At 30.0% G+C, this 23859-nt stretch overlaps 1 protein-coding gene across 1 annotated transcript in view; it reads right to left on the bottom strand.

The window, feature by feature from the left end:
* The window catches only part of Pkc53E (Protein C kinase 53E), a 129008-nt gene extending 128247 nt beyond the window's left edge, over positions 1-761 (bottom strand). Inside the window, exon 1 of the mRNA XM_075311183.1 lies at positions 557-761. The gene's annotated coding sequence lies outside the window, so the exon portion shown is untranslated. The remainder of the gene's footprint in view (positions 1-556) is intronic.
* Positions 762-23859: the final 23098 nt, after the last annotated feature.

The following is a 23859-nucleotide window of genomic DNA, read 5'->3' as shown; positions in this document are numbered from 1 at the left end:
TTTCTTGAGATGAATTGTTCTCCGAAGTTTTCCCTCAAAATGGCCATAGAATCGCGAGCTGTGTGGCATGTAGCGCCATCTTGTTGAAACCACATGTCAACCAAGTTCAGTTCTTCCATTTTTGGCAACAAAAAGTTTGTTAGCATCGAACGATAGCGATCGCCATTCACCGTAACGTTGCGTCCAACAGCATCTTTGAAAAAATACGGTCCAATGATTCCACCAGCGTACAAACCACACCAAACAGTGCATTTTTCGGGATGCATGGGCAGTTCTTGAACGGCTTCTGGTTGCTCTTCACTCCAAATGCGGCAATTTTGCTTATTTACGTAGCCATTCAACCAGAAATGAGCCTCATCGCTGAACAAAATTTGTCGATAAAAAAGCGGATTTTCTGCCAACTTTTCTAGGGCCCATTCACTGAAAATTCGACGTTGTGGCTCGTTAGTAAGTCTATTCATGATGAAATGTCAAAGCATACTGAGCATCTTTCTCTTTGACACCATGTCTGAAATCCCACGTGATCTGTCAAATACTAATGCATGAAAATCCTAACCTCAAAAGAATCACCCTTTATAAACACACACACGCGCAGCCACTCAAAATGAACATTTAATTTGTACTGGCTTGTTGATGTTGTTAGCTGCTGTTGCTGCTGCTGTAATGCAAGTTTTTGTTGCATTTGACAGCAATTCTCTTGGCACTTGGTATTCAACGCTCTTTTTTAATTTGCCTTATGTACGAGATACATATGCAACCGCGGTCACTGTTCGAAACCGACACCAGACTAACACTGAAACTGCAGAGCACATTAAACGTCATTATATATTTGCACTTGCCATAAGTGTTTATTTTCTTATTTATTTTTTTTTTTTAAATAAGCATTGCGTTTTTTCTCATAAAAAGAACTAGAATGTGACAGTCTAGCTATATGAGCAGGCAAATCATGGCGCTAAATCCAAAATATTAACAAGTGGAGAAGTGAAGAATATTCATGAGATTCAAATTTCAGGCAAATGTGTTATTAAATTTCAAGCGATACGGATAAGAACTCGTAGAATCTCAGGAATTAGAGTAGGGGGTTGTCCTACTATATATGGAGGTTGTATCAAATAAAAATCGGACATTGTAAAAGTAAATAAAACATATATTAATGGTCCTAAAATCTCCAGAAAAAATCGGGAATCTTTATAAAACCTCCAAAAATCTCAAGAATTAGAATAGGGGGTTGTTCTGCTATATATGAGAGCTGTATCAAAATCGGTCAATATAAAAGTAATTAAAACATCTGTTAAAGATCCTAAAATCTCCAAAAAGTAAATGTAGGTAATGAGGATCTATTTATAAGAACCGGTGAAGGCAATTTTAATACGTATGACACGGTTACGTCAATTACCGAATCTTGGTTACAATGAGTTCAAAACTCACACTCTCTAGCTCTGCCACTCTCTCTCTCTCTCTCTCTCTCTCTTTTCCAGTTGGCTATTCTATGTGATTATTTTTAGTACTTCTCATTTAAAGAGTGACGAACTCTCATTAATGACGCCAAAAAGTCTTTGCATTTTCCTCAATGGCTTTGTGAACGTCCGTTTTGGTTTTTTGCTTTTGGTTTGTTTGTAGACAAAAGTGCTTTTGTTTATTTATGGTTTCACACCAAACGACATTTTGATGAAGTGTCATTGACTTAATAAATGAACATGAATGATTTCTAAGAAGACATTAGTCTTCTGAAACTGCCACCAATGCTGCTACTGCCTGCTTCTGTGTATGACATGCCCCGCACTATGGCCACCATCACTGTCATCTCCACTAAAGTGGCAGTATCAATTAAAGGTCTGCACAAGCATATTTGAATTTTCAAATTTCAAAATGTTCTGCAACATGAATAGAACTTTCAAAACATAGCTATAAGCAAAACATTCAAACATCAAATAAAACAAATATCAGAACATAACCTACCCATATTTGGTTGCAAACGAACGATGTTTTGAAGGTTCTATTCGAAACCAAGCATCAAAGTTGCAAGCATTATAGAACCTGTATGCATGTTCTGAAGTATTTGCAACATTTTGTTATGCTTGAAACATCTTCTAAAAGAGCTGAAAGCAAAAAATTAAATGCTGGGACAGTTGGTGCGTGCGTGTTGGTGAAGATTTAGCATTTTTGGTTTACATTATTTTTTTGGAATTAAGAAAACATCTTTACTTTGTAGTATACGCTATAATTTGAATTTTTAAACTGGCATTTATTTGTACGTGAAAAGCTTTATTAATCTACCGCGAAAATGAAATGAAAGATCTAAATCCTAATTTTAATTTTATTGATCCCAGATTTAAGGCCATATAGGTTTATTTAAAGAAGCCGCATCTTTGGCTCGGAATCAATACCAAAATCCTTAAGGGAAGGTCAAAATCTTTGGATCCAAGTAAACTTTTTTTTAATGTAAAATCCATGTGATTATTTTTTTTTATATTGTTATAAATAGACTAACAAATGGTATAATTTTAGACATCCAATCAATCAGATTCTCAATATTCAGAAATTAAACAAATTTATTTCAAATCTAAAAAGACAAAACAATTGTCTTTTTTTTAAGAACTGATAGTTTTATTAAATGAAACCATGAAATGGTATTTTATTTTCCTTTATTTTAAATGAAATAACTATATTTTTTTACTATAAACCTATAAATAAAATTAAAAATTCTTTTATGTTAAAATTGAAAATCAATGTAATTTATTTTCATTTTTAATCCTAAAAGTTCGACTCTAGAAATAAACAAAATTAAATCACACCAATGTGCTGTGCTGCTTGAGGTTCTGTAGAACATGCATAACCCACGCAAAACATTTATAACCCAAGTAGCAACATGTTCTATGCAACATGTATTTGATATTTGTTATGCTTGCTTTGGTTTCGATTGCCTTTTGTTGTGCTTGTGTTTTCAAGCCATGCTGCCGTCGAACGATGTATTTGTTCGGTTTGTTTCGCGAAGCGCTGATGTTTTGAATGTTCTATAAAAATTCAAGCCATTTGAAATCGCTTTCAAGCATACTTGTGCAGACCTTTAGTATCAATTAACTTAAATTGCACTTCGTTGAGTATTGAATGAGAGCTATTCAGTAATACTGAATGGCATTGCTTTAAATGCTTCTAATTGCAGTTGTTATTATATTTTGGTTTCTTAATTATCACAAAACTATGGAAACTTGTTGCTACCACACACAAAAAATATTTTTTGTTACAAAGTTTTGTAAATTGTATTTCTTTTTGGATATTTCTATTAACATTCTTTAAAAATGATTTCATTTTGTTAAAACAAAAAAAAAAAAAACAAACAAACATTTTATTCCCATTGGAGTTCTTATCATTTTACCTTTTCGTTTGTCAGAATATTTTTTTGACATGTTGTTGCTCCCCCCAGAGGATTTGCCGGTAATTGCCCTCATCATTTGTTGTAGGATGCTTTGTATGTTGCTCTAAAAATTAAATTAAATTAAATTTCTATGTTTTTCATTGAAACTGTGACACGTGTTGCTTTCACTAAACAAGGAAAATTATTCGTAATGGAAATGATATTACGCCCTGGCTATATGAGGGCTCTTTTTAAGCGAAAGTAAACGTAGTATAGGTTTGAAATTGAGATAGAGCAAACAATAAGTGAACTAAAGAAAAAAAAACACTACTAATGTACTCGTTCGAATTGTTGTTGTCTCCTTAAAAACAGTGTCAATAAGTTTCCTTTGAATCATTCGCAGGACCGGTACAGGACCTGGTGCCCTGGTGTATATGGACCGGTTCCAATGGTCAAAACGTATCGAAAGGATCGGTCACTTGAACATGGGTTTGTTATTGATGGGGTACATTTACACTATATAGGACACGGTTTTGGCTCATTCCAAAGCATACAAAGGGGACCGGGCTATGAAAAGATGATATATAGTGGTAGTAGAGATGAATATACTTGCAAGGGAATAAATCCTATTTGTTTTCTTTATTAGAAGTTACCACTAGTTAAGGTTCAAATTGAGTTATTTAACCCAGCCACATCTATACTGAAGATTATAGAAAAAGTCTATTCGCCAGAACGGAAACATGTATAGTCAGGCGTGTACCGATTTGTATCTGGCCTTTTCTTTTCAAGTTCCTTAATCTTCTCTTCTCATAAAGTTAGAAGTTAATCGCTAACATGAAAATAAAGAAGTTTTAGTTTAAACAAAAAGATGTTCCCTTTTTTATTCCCGATTACACAAACGTGAAACAGTACATATGTATGTTTGCAACACCCTAAAAGAAACAATTTAGACCCATGGTGGCTTTGATAAAACTACTAAGTCTATTTAAGGACCCTTTATGTTCATCTGTCTGTGGGTATATTTTCCAAATCTAAGTCCAAGACCCAGTTTTGAGTTCAATTGCTGTCTGGAATTTGGAATTACAAGTATACTCTGCACGCTTTAATTCACTATAAAATCTTAATTAGGATTCTGTTCAAGGCCACCATAAAATTCACTATAAAATCTTAATTAGGATTCTGTTCAATTGAAAAGCAATGCATCATTCTGCCACAGTTTATTCAAGTTCATCAATGTACCCCAAATGACATTGTTATTTGACATAATTAATTAATTTGATACTTTATACTCTTCATCTTAATTGGTCCTTACTCATTACTTTCATTGAAATCTATAGAAAGATATGCCCAACACTTTAACATTAACCTCAAAACATTTTGTGGTCATTCAAAATTTCATTTTATATTTATGTGTTGTTTGGTGATTGACAGTTTTCTTTTTGTTTGTTTTTTAGACGCTCTGTATTTGAACCCAACTCTTTTGAAAATAAGTAAACGTTTCATCGAAATCAAGTGTCAGATACAGACATTAAAACAACAATTACAGGAAGCAGTGAGAAATTTTATTTTAATGGTAGCCAGCAAAACCTTTCATTGCCAAATAATCTTGGAAGTAACCTAGTATAAAGTAGGTAAGTAATTATTATTAAATGTCCTATAAGGAAAGTACTTTCCCTCAGCATTACCAAGAGCTAAATTGTAATGAGGTATGAGTAAAAAATGTAAAAAATGAATATAGTCTCTATATTCACCAGTGTCCTATTAAAAAATAATAATAAATTATGTAAAGTTGCGTCTCAATTTGTACCTATAACCAAAAGATAATAATACGTAACTCTTTTATTTTTTCCCTCGTACTGGTTTAATATGTAATCAGCTATCATTTGTTTGCTTTATTTTAAAACTGAGGATTTCTAAGTTTTTTTTTTAATTATTTGATTTCATTTACTAATTCCTTCAAGCTTTATTCATGAATGTGCTTATTATTATCCATTTTCAATTATTCAATATTACAGCCGATTTGAATTTGAAATTTAGTTCTATTTGAGATAATTTCCCATTGTCCACATGTTGTCTGGTAGATGTTGATAGTGCTTGACACATTTCACTAATAATGTTTAGTTTAGATGACACATTTTTATCGCATAATAAAATGTCCATGTCTATCAATCATCTGGCGATACGTACAGTAAATGGCCAAGTAAGAGTGTAGACTAGAAAATCTATACCGATGTTTTTAGTTTTAAAAATAAATATTTTAATTTCAATTTAGTTCACACGCTAATCAGGGACAACAACATAACAAAAACCGAATATTGGTTTGTTCCTTTCAATTGGCAATTGGTTAAATAACCACAAATTTGGAAAACGCCCCCTCTACATACCTCTAGCGGTTAAGTTCAAAATATTTATAAACACATACCTCATTCCATTGGTCATCGCTATGGGAAAATCATTCATTCAATTTAGTGCTTAAATGACAATTGCCCATTAGTGAAAATACTAACACCGACATTGGCAACAGATACAGAACAGAACAGTATCATTAGTAACCATTGCTCCTCATCATCGTCATTGGCATCAGTGTAGCCTGTCTTGCAGCATTGGTAGGCAGCACAGAAGTGCTGATTGTTTAATGAGAATGAAATTGGCATTGGCCCACATTGGTTGCAGCATTGCTTTTGCTGACAGCAAAACTCCTCCTACCCATTAGCAGAAAACAATCCTGGCTATCATTGTGGGTGTTCAGTGATGGTAATGTTGGGTCTCTGTTGTTGCTCTGTTAGTGATAGTCTTGTTGTCCTTAGTGTCATTGTCATTTGTGTTGCCGTATAATTATAATTGATTTCACTTATGTGTCTGCTTATATATAAGATTGGTATATATTTTTGAGGACTATATTGGAGGATCTTCTGATAGGTAATTAGCTTATAAAGAAAAAATATTCTTGGAAAAATAGACCACATAAAACCAAAAATACTAAAAATTCGATACAGGCTAGAATTTTACACACCATAGTAAATTGTTATTGGATTAGACGGTGAGGTTGAATTTTTATAGGGCAACGCATGTTCTTGCTACATGCGATATTTTGCTTATTACTAAATTAAATTCCCACAAATATTAATAGGAAAAGAAATTTTCCACTAATATTTCTAAATACTTACCCTAATATACAGTGGATTGTTTCCCTGAACCTGCCAGTCCAAATATCTGCTGTCGTAGTGTTGGTATTGTGTCTTTCATTTGTTATAGATCGTCGAACTTTAATTGATGCTATCGTTCGTTATACCAGTCGTAGTAGTAGTCGATGACATAGCCCAGCGGCAAATTTGATTAATGATCTCAAAATCATGTCTCGAATTAGCCCTTTTTACTAATGATATTATCAGGTTTTTGAAGCAATCCATTAGACATAGACCTTCTCTTAGTTTTAATCCATTATAAATGCATCACTTTTTCGGGTATTCGGAAGGCCTTATTAATGCAATTAGGGCGACATAGTCGTTTTGGTTTTCAAGCTACTAATAAAAAAAAGGTCCTAATAAAATGTCCTAATAAAAACTCTAAACGAAATGATAAGAAAAGTACAAAGATACGTTTTCCTAATGAGGAGGAATATTCCATTTTTTACTTATATATGTAATAGGTAGCGCTCCACAGAACGAGTTGATGCGACATGTCCGAGTTGTGTAGAGCGTTCTGTTTTGAAGTCAGGTTCAAGTCACGGTTTTAACAAAATTTTTTCAAATTGTTAAAAATAAAACAAAAAATTGGTGAAGTGATACATTGTGAAGCGTAGGGATATTTTTAATCATAATAAATAAATAATTTACTGAGCTGTTTCTAAATCCTACATTGGGTGCGATTTTTATCGCGCAGGATTAACACTAACCTCTCAATGACACTGCTTGTAATAAAATATAAGAAGTTGGAATGGAATGAACAGGCCCCACGACTGCAAAATCTTCACTAAAACCAGGCCTCCCCAGTAGTACCATATTTCCCGCCGCTGGGTCTATAGAGGACATTGGTATTGGTGTCATTGTAATTGTGACCACATCGCTATTTGTACAATACAAGCAAGTCTTTGTTCATTCTTTAAGCAGACCAGGATTTATGGCTTCCTTAGGAATATGTATGCCAATGCTCAGTATACAAATAATTATATATTTATTTTCTTGTGATTGGCTAACACAAAACCAACAAGATATGATTTCTATTTGAGTTAACAGATAATATTACACTTATTTTTTAGGAAAAACCAAAAAAAAAAAATATTTTCGAAGGGAACAATAGATTAAGAATAAAACAAGAAATTTATCTTTTTTTCACTTTTTACTTTTCACAAAGGAACATATTTTTAAGATTCATAGGGGTCAAAAGCAAACTATTAATATGTGTAGGCAGATACAATTTTCATACCAATACCATACTGCTTGAATAGGGCTAAAATATTCAGAATGCTGCCAATAGTTTCAAGGCGTGTAACTACCCAGCAAACAAACTTGGAAGTTTTCCAAAGGCACAACATTAAAAACACTTCCAAAAATATCATCGCAAAGATCTTCTTTATTTTAACTATTCAAGAAGTAATTTTTTTAATTTTTTTAACTTTTAATTCTTTATAACTCGCTTTTTTCATATTTTCAAAGGATAATTTTTACTTCTTTTGTTTCAAATAGCTTAAAAGAATAAGAATTATTTAAGTGGTACAAATTATTTCAATTTTGCCGAAAAAAATGCTAAATCCATTCTAGAAAAATTGAGAATTTTTGAAAAATATTTGAGATCAAGCGTTTCAGACAAGCGTTTGAATTTATTAAATATCGTAAAAACTTTTTACTTCTTTTGTTTCAAATAGCTTAACAGAATAAGAATTATTTAAGTGGTACAAATTATTTAAATTTTGCCGAAAAAAATGCTAAATCCATTCTAGAAAAATTGAGAATTTTTGAAAAATATTTGAGATCAAGCGTTTCAGACAAGCGTTAGAATTTATTAAATATGAAAATATCACAAATTTTTTTTGTTCACATGCAAAACGCTGAACTCGGATCACACCTTAACCCTCTAATGCCCAAACCCGCCTTTAGGCGGGCTTCTTTTAAACGGGAAGCTTTTAGTAAAAAACAACTACAGACAATAAAAACGGCTAAAATAAAAACAAAACTTTGTTAAAAATCTACAAGAGACTTTGCAGCATATATTGGATTTTACTGTATATTTTTTTCTTGTTTCATTTTCTTGCTTTTGTATCATAAACCTTAGAATTTTTTTTTTCAGCTCCCAAAAAAATGGGGCATTAGAGGGTTAAGAAGTGATGCATATTCAGTGCAACGGCAGTTGAAATGGTGGACATTCATCCTTTGACAAGCTCATGTTTAATTAATCACTTCTGCACCACTTTCGGATCCATAAAGAACATTTTCAGTACTATTTTGGCGAAGCTTTTTTTGCTTGGTACTGTTGTTGCTTTGTGCAAGTCAGAAATTAAAGCTATGACCCTCTGAGTGCAAGGCGAACATGCAAACCAATACATACGTAGTCTCCCTAGTTAGAATTGTATATAAGATATCCATTGATTTTATTTTGATCCAACGCCGAAAGCTAAAAGAATGAATGACCTTTAGAGGTCATTCAAGTGGCAGATTTGTACATTTATTTCAATACATTTTAATTTTAAATTAGTTCATGTCATTACTCATCAATCTTTACAAAAAAAAAAAAGAACCTTAAAATATGCTCTTAATTAGCATGTTGGCGAATGTTTTCATCGCCAACGTTCTCTTCACCTTAATGGTCATTCATGGCGACAAAGTGAATGAGCATGAGTTGAGAAAACAAAAACTAGGTGTCCCATTTATATCTATGGTGGAAATTACTTGTTAATTTTTTGCTCATTTTGCTGAGTATCGATTAACAGATTTTGCCAGTGCTTACAAATGTAAGAACATGGTTATTACAAGAGGTTTATCCAGAACAGGGTGACACATAATTAAGTTCCAGATTCATCAAATATAAAATTCCAGAAAATTGTTAATTGTTCTTCTTTATTTTTTGCTATTTTTTTTGCATTTGAATTGTACTCGTATTTGGTTCTATTTCTGAAGTTCCGATTTCGTCATCTTTATCGTTTCTTTGATATTGTAGTATTGATCTATTGTATTGATATGTTGGTATATCTGGTAAAAGGGTGTACCGAGTATTTCAATATGATATTGGTAAAAAATTATAAAAGTAGTTGGGCAGAGGCAAATACTCTTATAATATTTTCAGTGGTCTTCTTGATGATTCCTAGCCTTTAATTCTAAATAAAAATTTGATATTTTCTTTGGTAATTTAGATATGCCTACCATTTCGTCTATGCTACTTCCATAGTTCATTCTAATGTTCACCTTATATGTTAGGCCATTGCTATTTCCACTATTAGCCCTGAGTGTTTATGTAAAAAAAAAAAAAAAAAAAACAAAACGCAAACAAACTGCAAGGGTATAATCCACGTCAGTACGTATATGGAAAATCGAACTATAACGAGCTTTCAGCATACAACTACGGAAAAGAAATTAAAAATACAATAACAGCTATAAAATGAAATCAGTGTATGGAGGATATGTCACAATTTGGCTATGCTCTCCATAAAATGTAAATTAAATTGCTTTGTTTTGTGTTTATAGAAATCGTATTCTTGGAATATATTTTCGAATTGTTTTCTATGCTAATTTGAATATATGCAACACGTGGCTCAATATATTGAAGTTGACAGAATAAATAAATACTAATTTCTGCAAAGATTTAGTTTCACAATTTTTTTTTAACAACATTTCACTCGAATTAACAATAGAACTGGAAAATTTCACTTGTAAAAAACAAGCAAGCATAGAGAAAATATAAAAAAATATGCTTAATTTTTAATTATTTTTGGCTACTTACTATAAATTTATCCTCTTAATTATTCTATAGAGAAATTTTACAAAATTTTCTATAGAAATAAAATTTTGACAAAATTTTCTATAGAAATAAAATTTTGACAAAATTTTCTGAAGAAATAAAATTTTGACAAAATTTTCTATAGAAATAATATTTTGACAAAATTTTCTATAGGAATAAAATTTACAAAATTTTCTATAGAAATAAAATGTTGACTAAATTCTCTATAGAAATAAAATTTTGACAAAATTTTGTATAGAAATAAAATTTTGACAAAATTTTCTATAGAAATAAAATTTTGACAAAATTTTCTATAGAAATAAAGTTTTGACAAAATTTTCTATAGGAATAAAATTTTGACGAAATTTTCTATAGAAATAAAATTTTGACTAAATCTTCTATAGAAATTAAATTTTGACAAAATTTTCTGTAGAAATAAAACTTTGACAAAATTTTCTATAGAAATAAAATTTTGACAAAATTTCTAAAGAAATACAATTTTGACAAAATTTTCTATAGAACTAAAATTTTGACTAAGTCTTCTATAGAAATTAAATTTTGACATTTTCTATAGAAATAAAATTTTGACAAAATTTTGTTTAGAAAGAAAATTTTATCAAAATTTTCTATAGAAATAAAATTTTGACAGAATTTTCTATAGGAATAAAATTTTGACGAAATTTTCTATACAAATAAAATTTTGACTAAATCTTCTATAGAAATGAAATTTTGACAAAATTTTCTATAGAAATAAAATTTTGACTAAATCTTCTATAGAAATGAAATTTTGACAAAATTTTCTATAGAAATAAAATTTTGACAAAATTTTCTATAGAAATAAGATTTTGACAAAATTTTCTATAGGAATAAAATTTTGATGAAATTTTCTATAGAAATAAAATTTTGACAAAATTTTCTATAGAAATAAGATTTTGACAAAATTTTCTATAGGAATAAAATTTACAAAATTTTCTATAGAAATAAAATGTTGACTAAATTTTCTATAGAAATAAAATTTTGACAAAATTGTCTATAGGAATAAAATTTTGACGAAATTTTCTATAGAAATAAAATTTTGACAAAATTTTCTATAGAAATGAAATTTTGACAAAATTTTCTATAGAAATAAAATGTTGACTAAATTTTCTATAGAAATAAAATTTTGACAAAATGTTCTATCAGAATAAAATTTTGACGAAATTTTCTATAGAAATAAAATTTTGACAAAATTTTGTATAGAAAGAAAATTTTAACAAAATTTTCTATAGAAATAAAAGTTTGACAAAATTTTCTATAGAAATAAAATTATGACGAAATTTTCTATATAAATAAAATGTTGACTAAATTTTCTATAGAAATAAAATTTTGACAAAATTTTCTATAGGAATAAAATTTTGACGAAATTTTCTATAGAAATAAAATTTTCACAAAATTTTCTATAGAAATAAAATTTTGACTAAATCTTCTATAGAAATGAAATTTTGACTAAATTTTCTATAGAAATAAAAGTTTGACAAAATTTTCTATAGAAATAAATTTTTAACAAAATTTTTTAAAGAAAAAAAAAAAATTTTGACAAAATTTTCTATAGAAATAAAATTTTGACAAAATTTTCTATAGAAATAAGATTTTGACAAAATTTTCTATAGGAATAAGATTTTGACAAAATTTTCTACAGAACTAAAATTTTGACTAAATCTTCTATAGAAATTAAAGTTTGACAAATAAAATTTTGACAAAATTTTCTATAGAAATAAATTTTTAACAAAATTTTTTAAAGAAAAAAAAATTTTTGACAAAATTTTCTATAGAAATAAAATTTTGACAAAATTTTCTATAGAAATAAGATTTTGACAAAATTTTCTATAGGAATAAGATTTTGACAAAATTTTCTACAGAACTAAAATTTTGACTAAATCTTCTATAGAAATTAAAGTTTGACAAAATTTTCTATAGAAATAAAATTTTAACAAAATTTTGTATAGAAAGAAAATTTTAACAAAATTTTCTATAGAAATAAAAGTTTGACAAAATTTTCTATAGATATAAAATTTTGACAAAATTTTCTATAGAAATAAAATTTTGACTAAATCTTCTATAGAAATGAAATTTTGACAAAATTTTCTATAGAAATAAAATTTTAACAAAATTTTCTATAGGAATACAATTTTGACGAAATTTTCTATAGAAATAAAATTTTGACAAAATTTTCTATAGAAATAAAATTTTAACAAAATTTTCTATAGAAATAAAATTTTGACAAAATTTTGTATAGAAAGAAAATTTTAACAAAATTTTCTATAGAAATGACAGTTTGACAAAATTTTCTATAGAAATAAAATTTTGACTAAATCTTCTATAGAAATGAAATTTTGACAAAATTTCTATAGAAATAAAATTTTGACAAAATTTTCTATAGAAATAAAACTTTGACAAAATTTTCTATAGAAATGAGATTTTGACAAAATTTTCTGTAGGAATAAAATTTTGGCAAAATTAAAAAAAAATAGTAATAAAATAAACACAAAAATATGATTGAAAACTTGAAAGGAAGATTTTTTTTAAATTTGGTAGGCATGTGGTAAATTTTTCTTAAAATTGTGGCAGATTAATTTTGGTACGAGTAGCAACCGTGCTAACTATACATATTTCAAAGCTGGAGAGAAAGTATTTACATACCCCTTACTAAGTTTAGGTCTTACAAGCTAACTTCTAATGCATATTTAATGATTTATATGATTTAAATTAAATAATAATTTATTTACCCATAGATAGTACATCTCCAGATATATTTCCTTTGTTATGATAACCTCTCCCTTTTCTTTAGCTCTTGAACCTTTAACCTTTTACTAATAACATTTTAATTATCATCCTAAAAATGTTTTGGAGGCAAGGATATTTGATATATGTATGTATATAATGTTGTATATAAATCAGTGCTGCTTATGGAATTCAACATGAAAATAAATGTATGCTAAAATATAGATGTAAAATTTAATTTGGACTTCAATTTATATTTACAGTGAAATTGAATTTTAACAAAATAATCATAAATCTCCCTCCCCTTGAATTTATTGATGGTTTATATTACAAAAGAGGGTCATGTATGTATTCTTTTATAATTTGGTCAATTTAAATTGCCTCATTAATATTTGTTTGATTTAAACGCAATTATATTTTCAATATAATTACTTCTAATCCATATCACAAAGTATTTTATTGTCTGTTTATTTGCTAAATTCTTAATTTAGAATATTTTTGCAATGACATTAGTTATGAATCTCATGTTGTTATGTTGACATTTATGCTATTGATAAATGTCAACACATGATTTTTATACTCCAAAATCAAAGAGCACATTAGTATGAAATTCAATTAATGGAAAAAAAATCATGGGAGATTAAAAATAAACACTTAGAGCTATGGAATATTTTTCTGATCATATTTTGGACAACTTTTCAATAGGAATAATTTTACTTCCCTTTTTTTTACATGGTAACCAATTTTATATATTACAATTATTAGAGTTTTTCAACAAAGACCCTTATAATGTTATTTAATCTTTTTGCACCAAAAAAGTTAAAATCTAATAATTGCAATATATTTGTACAATAATTTTACTTAATATCTCATAAAATTATTATCATGAAAAGAAAATTAATATTTTAATGTAGTAGATTACTGCAGAGCTTTTAATATACTGACTGAACAAGTTAACAAGAATCTCGATATAAATTTCTAAGACAATTGAAAATCATATGAGTTGGCAAAATTAGCACAAATTATAGATCTAGATTTTTCTTTTTTTTTTAATTTTTAATACTTTCACCAAAAACTACTTGTTGTTTATATGAAGAATTTACATATAACAACAGGTAGTATTTGAATTAATATTTTTCATTTACAAAAAAAAATTATATGAAAATATTTATTTTTGTTCTTCGAAATATTTTGTTGACCCAGTGTTCATCTAAATTAAGAGATTTTAAATATTTGCGGTTTTTCATGCGATGATTCAAAACCAAACAATTTTATGGACAATCACATCAACACCCACATACATTCAAGAATGAAATTGAATATAAACATGTTAGTTATTGTACATGAGATTGAATGAAATTTTATAATTATTCATATCGATTTACATTTTGTTTGCTTCAATATTTTCATATATTTTATCACCTACCACATAACCAACAAACAAACGCAACCAATAACGTTCTAAAATTAGAATTTTTGTGTCAACAAGAGAAATTAGTTTTTAACTAAAGGTAGTGAAAACTGCCATTAGCATTGATAATAAATTGTAATTAAGCCTGAAGTATTGGGTTGTTTTAATAATCAAAATTCAATCGGTACCAAAGTCAGCGCTATACTGCGGATGACCCATCAAATTGATGTATTGAGTGCGCGCTTGTTTGAGCCGGATTGGCGTGGTGAAGAGAGATCCGCCTTAGGTGGTTGGCATTCCTGATATCTTGGAAGACAACTGGCAAACAAATGGTTGTGTACTACACAGAATTAACTGTTCTGCTTTGTTCTAGTGGTACGATTGATGTCCAGGTGATCATTTTCTTGGAAGTGCTTCGTATGCGAGCAACTTTTGTTGGATGCGACTCATGTTGAAACACCCATACTTTTGGCTCATACATGCAATTCATCACGTGTCACAATGACATAGATGTGTTTCGAGACAATGCGAGCATATTTTTGGAGCATTTCTTTGAATCAACCGACACAAGATTTTACAAAAAACAAGTAAGGAAAGTCTAAAGTCGGGCGGGGCCGACTATATTATACCCTGCACCACTTTGTAGATCTAAATTTTCGATACCATATCACATCCGTCAAATGTGTTGGGTGCTTTATACAAAGGTTTGTCCCAAATACAAACATTTAAATATCACTCGATTTGGACAGAATTTGATAGACTTTTACGAAATCTATAGACTCAAAATTTAAGTTGGCTAATGCACTAGAGTGGAACACAATTTTAGTAAAAAACAAGTAAGGAAAGTCTAAAGTCGGGCGGGGCCGACTATATTATACCCTGCACCACTTTGTAGATCCAAATTTTCGATACCACACGCACAGAAAAACCATGTTTGGACATGGTTGCCGCATCCATTTAATGCTTATCTAGAGCATGTAATTGCCGCGAAAACCATGTATTTTGTCTTTGTAAAAATAGTTTTCGAGCGGAGAAAAATGTATGGTGGCAATAAGCATTTAAATGGTTCTCAAATACCGCAAACATGTTCTATCATTTAAATGATAGAATTTGAGACCATTACATGGTCGGGAAAATCATGTACCTGACCATTCAATTTTTTTTTTACTTTTTTACAGGGAAAAAAGTATTTTTATAGGTTAAGAATAGACATGTCTAGAACCATAAAGACCATTTACATTTTTTTCGTGACCATTTAATTTTTTAACTCTTTTGCAGCGAAAAGAATTTTATAAAAACATTGAGCAGGTACACACGATTTTCATTTTGCGCGTCAGTCGTGTGTTGATTGTTTCTTGGAATGGACGGAGAATACGGATTTACTATGTTTTGTGTTAATTTATTTATTCAGAAGTGGCACGTGGTTTTATGTGAACACAAAAAATGAAAGTGTAATTGAAAAATGTACCTGTTTTTTGTTCTGCATTTTGCTATATGGATCATTTATTTTTATTTGCACTTACATGATGTCTGCGTTTGTACATTTGATGTGAACGATGTAAATATGAAATAATTACTTATTGTTGAAATTGAAATAAAATAAAGTGTGTAAAAATATACGATGTTTGCTTGAACGGCATTAAATAAATAAAAACAAACAAATCAAGTTAATTTTGTGTTTTCTTTTCTCAAGTGGCGTCCTTTTTTCGACGATGAAAAAAGTTTTTTCATAAAGATCAAAACATTTTAGGTTGTAACCATGTTCTTTTAACTAGAAGAAAAACATTTTGAATGAATAACATAACATTTTAGATCGTGACCATTGTCTTTTCATTCAAACAAAATTCTTTTTATCAATATAATAACATTTTAGATGAGGACAATTATATTTTTCTTAGAAACATGTTCAATGAGCCAACATGGTTGCAGTTTAAAATGTTACATGGTCTCTGCAAAAATAGCTCCTATCATATTATTTTGCTCTTCGAATATGATTGTGACAATCATGTTTCTTCTCTGCGTGCATATCACATCCGTCAAATGTGTTGGGGGCTATATATAAAGGTTTGTCCCAAATACATACATTTAAATATCACTCGATCTGGACAGAATTTGATAGACTTCTACAAAATCTACAGACTCAAAATTTAAGTCGGCTAATGCACTAGGGTGGAACACAATGTTAGTAAAAAAATATGGGAAACATTTAAATATGAAGCAATTTTAAGGAAACTTCGCAAAAGTTTATTTATGATTTATCGCTCGATATACATTTATTAGAAGTTTAGGAAAATTAGAGTCATTTTTACAACTTTTCGACTAAACAGTGGCGATTTTACAAGGAAAATGTTGGTATTTTGACCATTTTTTTCGAAATCAGAAAAACATATATATGGGAGCTATATCTAAATCTGAACCGATTTCAACCAAATTTGGCACACATGACTATATTACTAATTGTACTCCTAGTGCAAAATTTCAACCAAATTGGACCAAAACTCTGGCTTCTGGGGCCATATAAGTCGATATCGGGCGAAAAATATATATGGAAGCTATATCTAAATCTGAACCGATTTCAATCAAATTTGGCACACATGACTATACTACCAATTGTACTCCTTGTGCAATATTTCAAGCAAATCGGTATAAACCTCTGGCTGCTGGGTCCATATTAGTGCATAACGGGCGAAAGATATATATGGGAGCTATATCTAAATCTGAATCAATTTCAACCAAATTTGGCACGCATAGCTACAATGCTAAATCTACTCCCTGTGCAAAATTTCAACCAAATTGGGCTAAAACTCTGGCTCGGGCGAAAGATATATATGGGAGCTATATCTAAATCTGAACCGATTTCAATAAAATTTTTCACACTTGACTATATTACTAATTGTACTCCTAGTGCAAAATTTCGACCAAATTCGGCCAACAATCTGGCTTCAGGGACCATATAAGTCCATATCGGGCGTAAGATATATATGGGAGCTATATCTAAATCGGAACCGATTTCAATCAAATTTTGCACACTTGACTATACGACTAAGTGTTATGTTTGTACAAAATCTCAAGCAAATCGGTATAAAACTCTGGCTGCTGGGTCCATATTAGTGCATAACGGGCGAAAGATATATATGGGAGCTATATCTAAATCTGAACCGATTTCTTCCAAAATCAATAGGGTTCTATTCTGACCCAAATTAGGAACATGTGCCAAATTTGAAGGCGATTGGACTTAAATTGCGACCTAGACTTTGATCACAAAAATGTGTTCACAGACAGACGGACGGACGGGCAAACGGACAGACGGACATGGTTATATCGACTCAGGGACCCATCCTGAGCATTATTGCCAAAGACACCATGTGTCTATCTCGTCTCCTTCTGGGTGTTACAAACATAAGCACTAACTTATAATACCCTGTTCCACAGTGTGGCGCAGGGTATAAAAATGACTACCACACAAACAAATCTTATTTTGCAGAAAATGTTGCCAAAATTTTATTTCTATAAGAAATTTTGTCACAATTTTATTTCTATAGAAAATTTTGTCAAAATTTTATTTCTATAGATTTTGTTAAAATATTTTTTCTATAGAGAATTTTGTAAAAATTTTATTTCTATAGAAACTTTTGTCAAAATTTTATTTCTATAGAAAATTTTGTCAAAATTTTATTTATATAGACAGTTTTGTCAACATTTTATTTCTATAGAGTATTTTGTCAAAATTTTATTTCTATAGAAACTTTTGTCAAAATTTTATTTCTATAGAAAATTTTGTCAAAATTTTATTTCTATAGAAAATTTGTGAAGTGCCTCTTAGTTGGACAGGAATATTTTGGAAAATCTACCAAAATACCATGGAACGCGAATATGCTCCAAATCCTTTGAAATAGAGGCATTCATAGAAAGACTCTCATATATCTTCCATTTTACCAATACTACCTTTGCCATGCAATCATTGTGCAAAGAAGAGTTTATGCTCGTTACTGACTTTTGCTGTTCGTTATCCTTGGTGAACAAGGATCACAAAAATAAACAACATAAGAAGACCTTTAGTTTTGCAGCTCTGTAGACGAGTGCTGCTGGTTTTTTTTTCTACCTGAATTTGAGTCTGTTTGTGTATGTGTGTGTTATCTGTAGTTGTGTCACATATTTTTCTCCTCAAGAGGCTTTCGCCTTGGCACATAAACTTACTGATGTTGATTTCATTTTTTAAGATTTTTTGCTTTTGCCTTACTAAAGGCCGTTTAACTTATGTGATTGCACATCTAAAGTGGTTGAGTGGGGAAGAAAGAAGAAAGTTTTCCCCAACAACCAGAACCACATTGCATGAAGTTCCAGTCAGTTAAAAACCAGGTAGATAATATTATATAAGCAGCAAATGTTGGCTTTTGTATTTTTAAGAAGAAGAAAAAACAAACATCTGCAAGTATTCCTCTTGAATCTTATCACATAGGATACGGCTGGCTCTCCTACCCATGCCAATGGAAATTTCTTCAGCTGGTACTTGCACTTACTTGGCATTGGCTATGGGGCTTTGATTTCAATTGAATTTTAAATGATACTTATCATCAAAATGTAAGGGAGACACATTAATGTTATTACCTTTTTAAATAAAACATAAACATCCTTCGGCGGGTTCCGTTTTACATTTCTTTCTTTGTTTCATTTCATTTTCATTTGGTTTGCTGGTTTCATTTTACGTTACAATGAAAATGTCTAAGGAAAAATCCCAAGTTTATTAAAGTTGCGAGAAAAATCGAAGAAAAACATTCAAAATTATTCAATACAAAAATTTTGTTGTTATTCTCCTCGAGTAAATAATTTACCAAAAAAAAAAAATCATCGAAATCGATATTTGTTCAAGGAAAGCACTTTTGTTTTCGCACATAAATGTATTTTCCTTTAATTTGCATAAAATTTGAAGATGAATTGAAAAGTCCTTGCAAAAAATTGCTCAAATTTTTTCGGGAGTTTAAAATAATTGTGAGTATATGTTTATGGTAATATACAGAAAAGCATATAATCCATAAGGACATACAAAACTATTGCGGAAATTTGGGAACTTTCTGGCCTACATTTTATTTTTGATTTACTTATACATTGCATCGTTCAGTTTTTTAGTTCTTGATATTTCTAACGCCATAATTTTTCCAGGTTTTCATTCGGATCTTTTTTTCTGGGGGGATCATATTTTCTACACTGAAAAAAAAAATATATTATTGTGATAACAAAGATTTCATGTCCTTAAAATACGAATGAGAATTTTGCTTAGCATAGAAGTCGCATTTCTCAGATATAAAGTTTTTTCCCTTCTCCAGAAATCGATAAACTTTTTAATGAAGTCGGTTTATGCTTATAGTTTAGTGATTGGACTGAATACTGGGTGTCTCTATATGAAACAACATTTTGTTTTACTAAGGACATCTACTCTTAATTGAATCCGCAAAATTCTTCAAAGTTAATAAAATCAACTTTAAATTTGTTGACTCTTTGTGTCTTGATTACAAAGCAAACAAGCGTTCAAAAATAGGGGTTGAATTTCAACACTTCATTTTAACCCTTTCACTACCGAAATAAACCTAATGTTAAAAACTTTCATTTTTCTTCTGTTTTTACTTGTACTAACAGCATGTGGAACAAAAATTGTCATTTTGAAAAGCTACCTCAAATACCTCAAGAGCTATGTGAGCTTGTTCTGAGAACTTGATTCTTGAATTGTGACCAAGTGGCCTTACGAAAATAAGCGCTATTTGGCCTATAAATTCTTTCAAAGTGTGATAAAAAATACAAAAAAGAACCCGTAAAAGTATCAGCTATAGTTTTAGTATAAATGTCCATTTACTAGAAACATACAGTAGAAATATTGTCTCAAATTTTCGTATTTTTCGTTTATTGTTAAAGAAGTTTATAAAAATGAATTTTAGACCTCACCAGTATGGACAATATTTATAGCTTATTTAGATTAAAGCCTCTACTTTAAAATAACATCGAGAAATAAATCGAAACTAAGAGGGAAAATATAATTTGGTGTCTTTTTCGAATGTCCTTCTAAGTGGACATCGGTAGTGAAAGGGTTAAAGAAGTTCTTTTCTTGAAACTTAGCGTAATTTATACTTGAAATTGTGTATGAATTTGGAAATTTTACGATCCCGTTAACATGTTTTCAAAATGCATATGGAGAAAAAATCTGAAAAAAACGAATAAATTAAAACTCCTTTCCTAGAATCAATAACGCAAAACTCAAATTTAAAAAAGAATTGTGTCTTAAAAGTAACCTTACTCCAATCCTTTGGTTTTGGTTGCTTTTTTTTTTTGTAAGTGTATAGAAAAAACTGCAACTAAGCTCTATTCTCACTTCATTCTTATATTAAAAAAAAAACCATGCTCATAGCTTATTCCAATTTTAATTATTTTTCCCCCATCTGCAATTCACACAGAAACTAATATCTAAGGTTAAATTAAAGTAGAACACTGAACCATGGCGGTTGACTTGTGAATGTTTGAATGGCATAGATTTATCATTTTCTCAATCTAACTTTTCCCATTTAATGGCAATGAGTTTAATCAGCATCATTAATCAAAGGAGTTCGACCCTTTCCCCAGTCCTCTGCAAAGGATTTCGTTCATTAGCAAAATGTTGTCACAGATGCACTTTCTAATTTGTTTAGAAATTAACCTTTCGATAGCATTCTAAGACTCCATCTGATGCTAGGGAATTTTCAAAGCAAGCAGAAATACAAACTCCCCCTAAGTTAGTCTGAGTTTGCAAAAAGAATTTCTAAGCAAAACGAACTTATACAAATAGACTTGCTCAGCTCTTTTCATCTCTTCGATATCGAATGAACCCACAGAAATTCCCTAACAATTGCATTTTATTTTTATCGATTTGTGGAGAAAAGATAAACAAACAAAACAAAACTCCCACAAACGAGTAAAGACATACCCTGGATATCTTAGTTAAGTACTCGGTTACAACATTCTTAGTGGGAAATTGTCCTTGGCAACTGGCATCAGTTTGTGGTTCATTTGTGGTATCGTGTTTTCTATTTGATATGCAAAAATCGTTTACAATATCGCATTTTGTGGTCATCTTACCCTATAGTGTGAATAGCTTTTCTTGTAACTGCTGTGTAGTTATAAAGAAATTGTCAATTGCTAAGATACCACCACAGACGTCTTTAATGGTATGTAAATATCAAACTGTATTGAAATAGTATTATTGGAATGGCAAGACATAAGAATTTTATTGATCTTAAAGTTAACATACTGCCTGATTTATTTTTCTTAGTATTTAAAAATATAGAATATAGAAATATTAATTTAATATTTTAATTATTTTATTTTTAATAAAAAATGTAAATTAAAATGATACAAAATAATGCAGTTGCAAATACTACTCGTGATGTGAACAAATTCATGGAATAATATGCCACAGCTTGATTAAGCTAAATATTATTATACCCTGCGCCACACTGTGCAACAGGGTATTATAAGTTAGTACATATGTTTGCAACACCCAGAAGGAGACGAGATAGACACAAGGTGTCTTTGGCAATAATGCTCAGTGTAGGTCCCTGAGTCGATCTAGCCATGTCCGTCTGTCTGTGAACACATTTTTGTGATCAAAGTCTAGGTCGCAGTTTATGTCCAATCGCCTTCAAATTTGGCTCAAGTTCCTGTTTTGGGTCAGAATAGAACCCTATTGATTTTGGAAGAAATCGGTTCAGATTTAGATATAGCTCCCATATATATCTTTCGTCCGATATGCACTTATATGGACCCAGAAGCCAGAGTTTTACCCTGATTTGCTTGAAATTTTGCACAAACATAACACTTGGTCGTATAATCAAGTGTGCATTGAAATCGGTTCAGATTTAGATATAGCTCCCATATATAACTTTCGCCCGATATGGACTTATATGCCAGAGTTTTACCCTAATTTGCTTGAAATTTTGCACCAGGAGAACAATAAGTACTATAGTTAGGTGTGTCAAATGTGATTGAAATCGGTTCAGATTGAGATATAGCTCTCATATACATCTTTCGCCCGATATATACTTATATGGCCCCAGAAACCAGAGTTTTAGCGCAATGTGGTTGAAATTTTGTACTAGTACAATGTGCTAAATTTTATTGAAATCGGTTCAGATTTAGATATAGCTCTCATATATATCTTTCACCCGATTTTCCGTCATATGACCACAGAGTTCAAAGTTGTAGTCCGATTTACGTGAAATTTTACACAGGGAGTAGAATTAAAATACTAAGTACACAGAAAAAAATATCACCAAAATATTTCCAATTAAAAAGTTAATTGAAGTTGAAATTTTTTTCAATTAATAAATTAATTGGTACAATTAACTTTTTAATCAAGATAGAAACATTAAGTTAATTAAGTCAATGATTGAACATTTTAAAATTTTTAATTAAAAAGTTAATTGATACAATTAACTTTTAATCAAATTCGGAAGACTAAGTCAGTTTATGATGATGATGAACATTTTTTTTTTTAATTTTTAGTTAAAAATTTTTTTTCAAACAATCAATTGTTAATCCAAATAAAAATTCTAAGCCAATTCAGAATGTAATTGAAAATAGTTACCTTTTCATTTAATAAATTAATTGAGTTTTGCAATCAACATCAATTAAATTTTTAATTGAATCAATTAAAAAATTAATTGAAATTTGGCAATGAAATCAATTAATTTTTTAATCAAGAATTTTTTCTATGCCCAATTAAAACTGTGATTGATACTATCATTTTCGTGATTGAAGACATTTCAATTAAAAAATTAATTGGATCAATTAATTTCGTGATTGAATCAGAAAAAAAAATTTTTTGTGTGTATGCATGTTAAATTTGGTTGAAATCGGTTCAGATTTCTATATAGCTTCCATATATATGCTTTTCCGATTTGGGCAAAAATTACCAATGCAGGGTATAATATAGTCGGCCCCGCCCGACTTTAGACTTTCCTTACTTGTTGTTTAGATTGGAAATTAGAACGAGATCCAAATAAATTAATGCTCAGAATGTTCCAAATTTCGACCTAATACAAGGAATGCTTTTTATTTGGCGGGATTGGGCAAACCTAGTATTGAAATCTGCCAACTGATAGCTTTATCGTAAAGCTTGACATTTTTGAGGATATACGTACTCAAAACTTTTTACATACGGGCGCTATTTGTGTTGTTTATAGGAGCTTCAAAAATTCATCTCGCCCAAAAAAAATGGAATTACATCGTGAACATTTTCTTGCGATTATTTTTTACAACTTTCTACGTGGATTAACACAACAACAGTACAACAAATAACTTAATTAATTTTTTGGGGATGAAGCTCCGTCAAAGACCAGTGGTATGGTGAATTCAACCAAGGTCGTAGTTCACTCCAAGA

Source organism: Haematobia irritans, chromosome 5 (genome assembly GCF_050003625.1).
Source record: "Haematobia irritans isolate KBUSLIRL chromosome 5, ASM5000362v1, whole genome shotgun sequence".
Taxonomy (NCBI): Eukaryota; Metazoa; Arthropoda; class Insecta; order Diptera; family Muscidae; genus Haematobia; species Haematobia irritans.
This window is presented reverse-complemented; position numbering and strand designations above follow the sequence as displayed.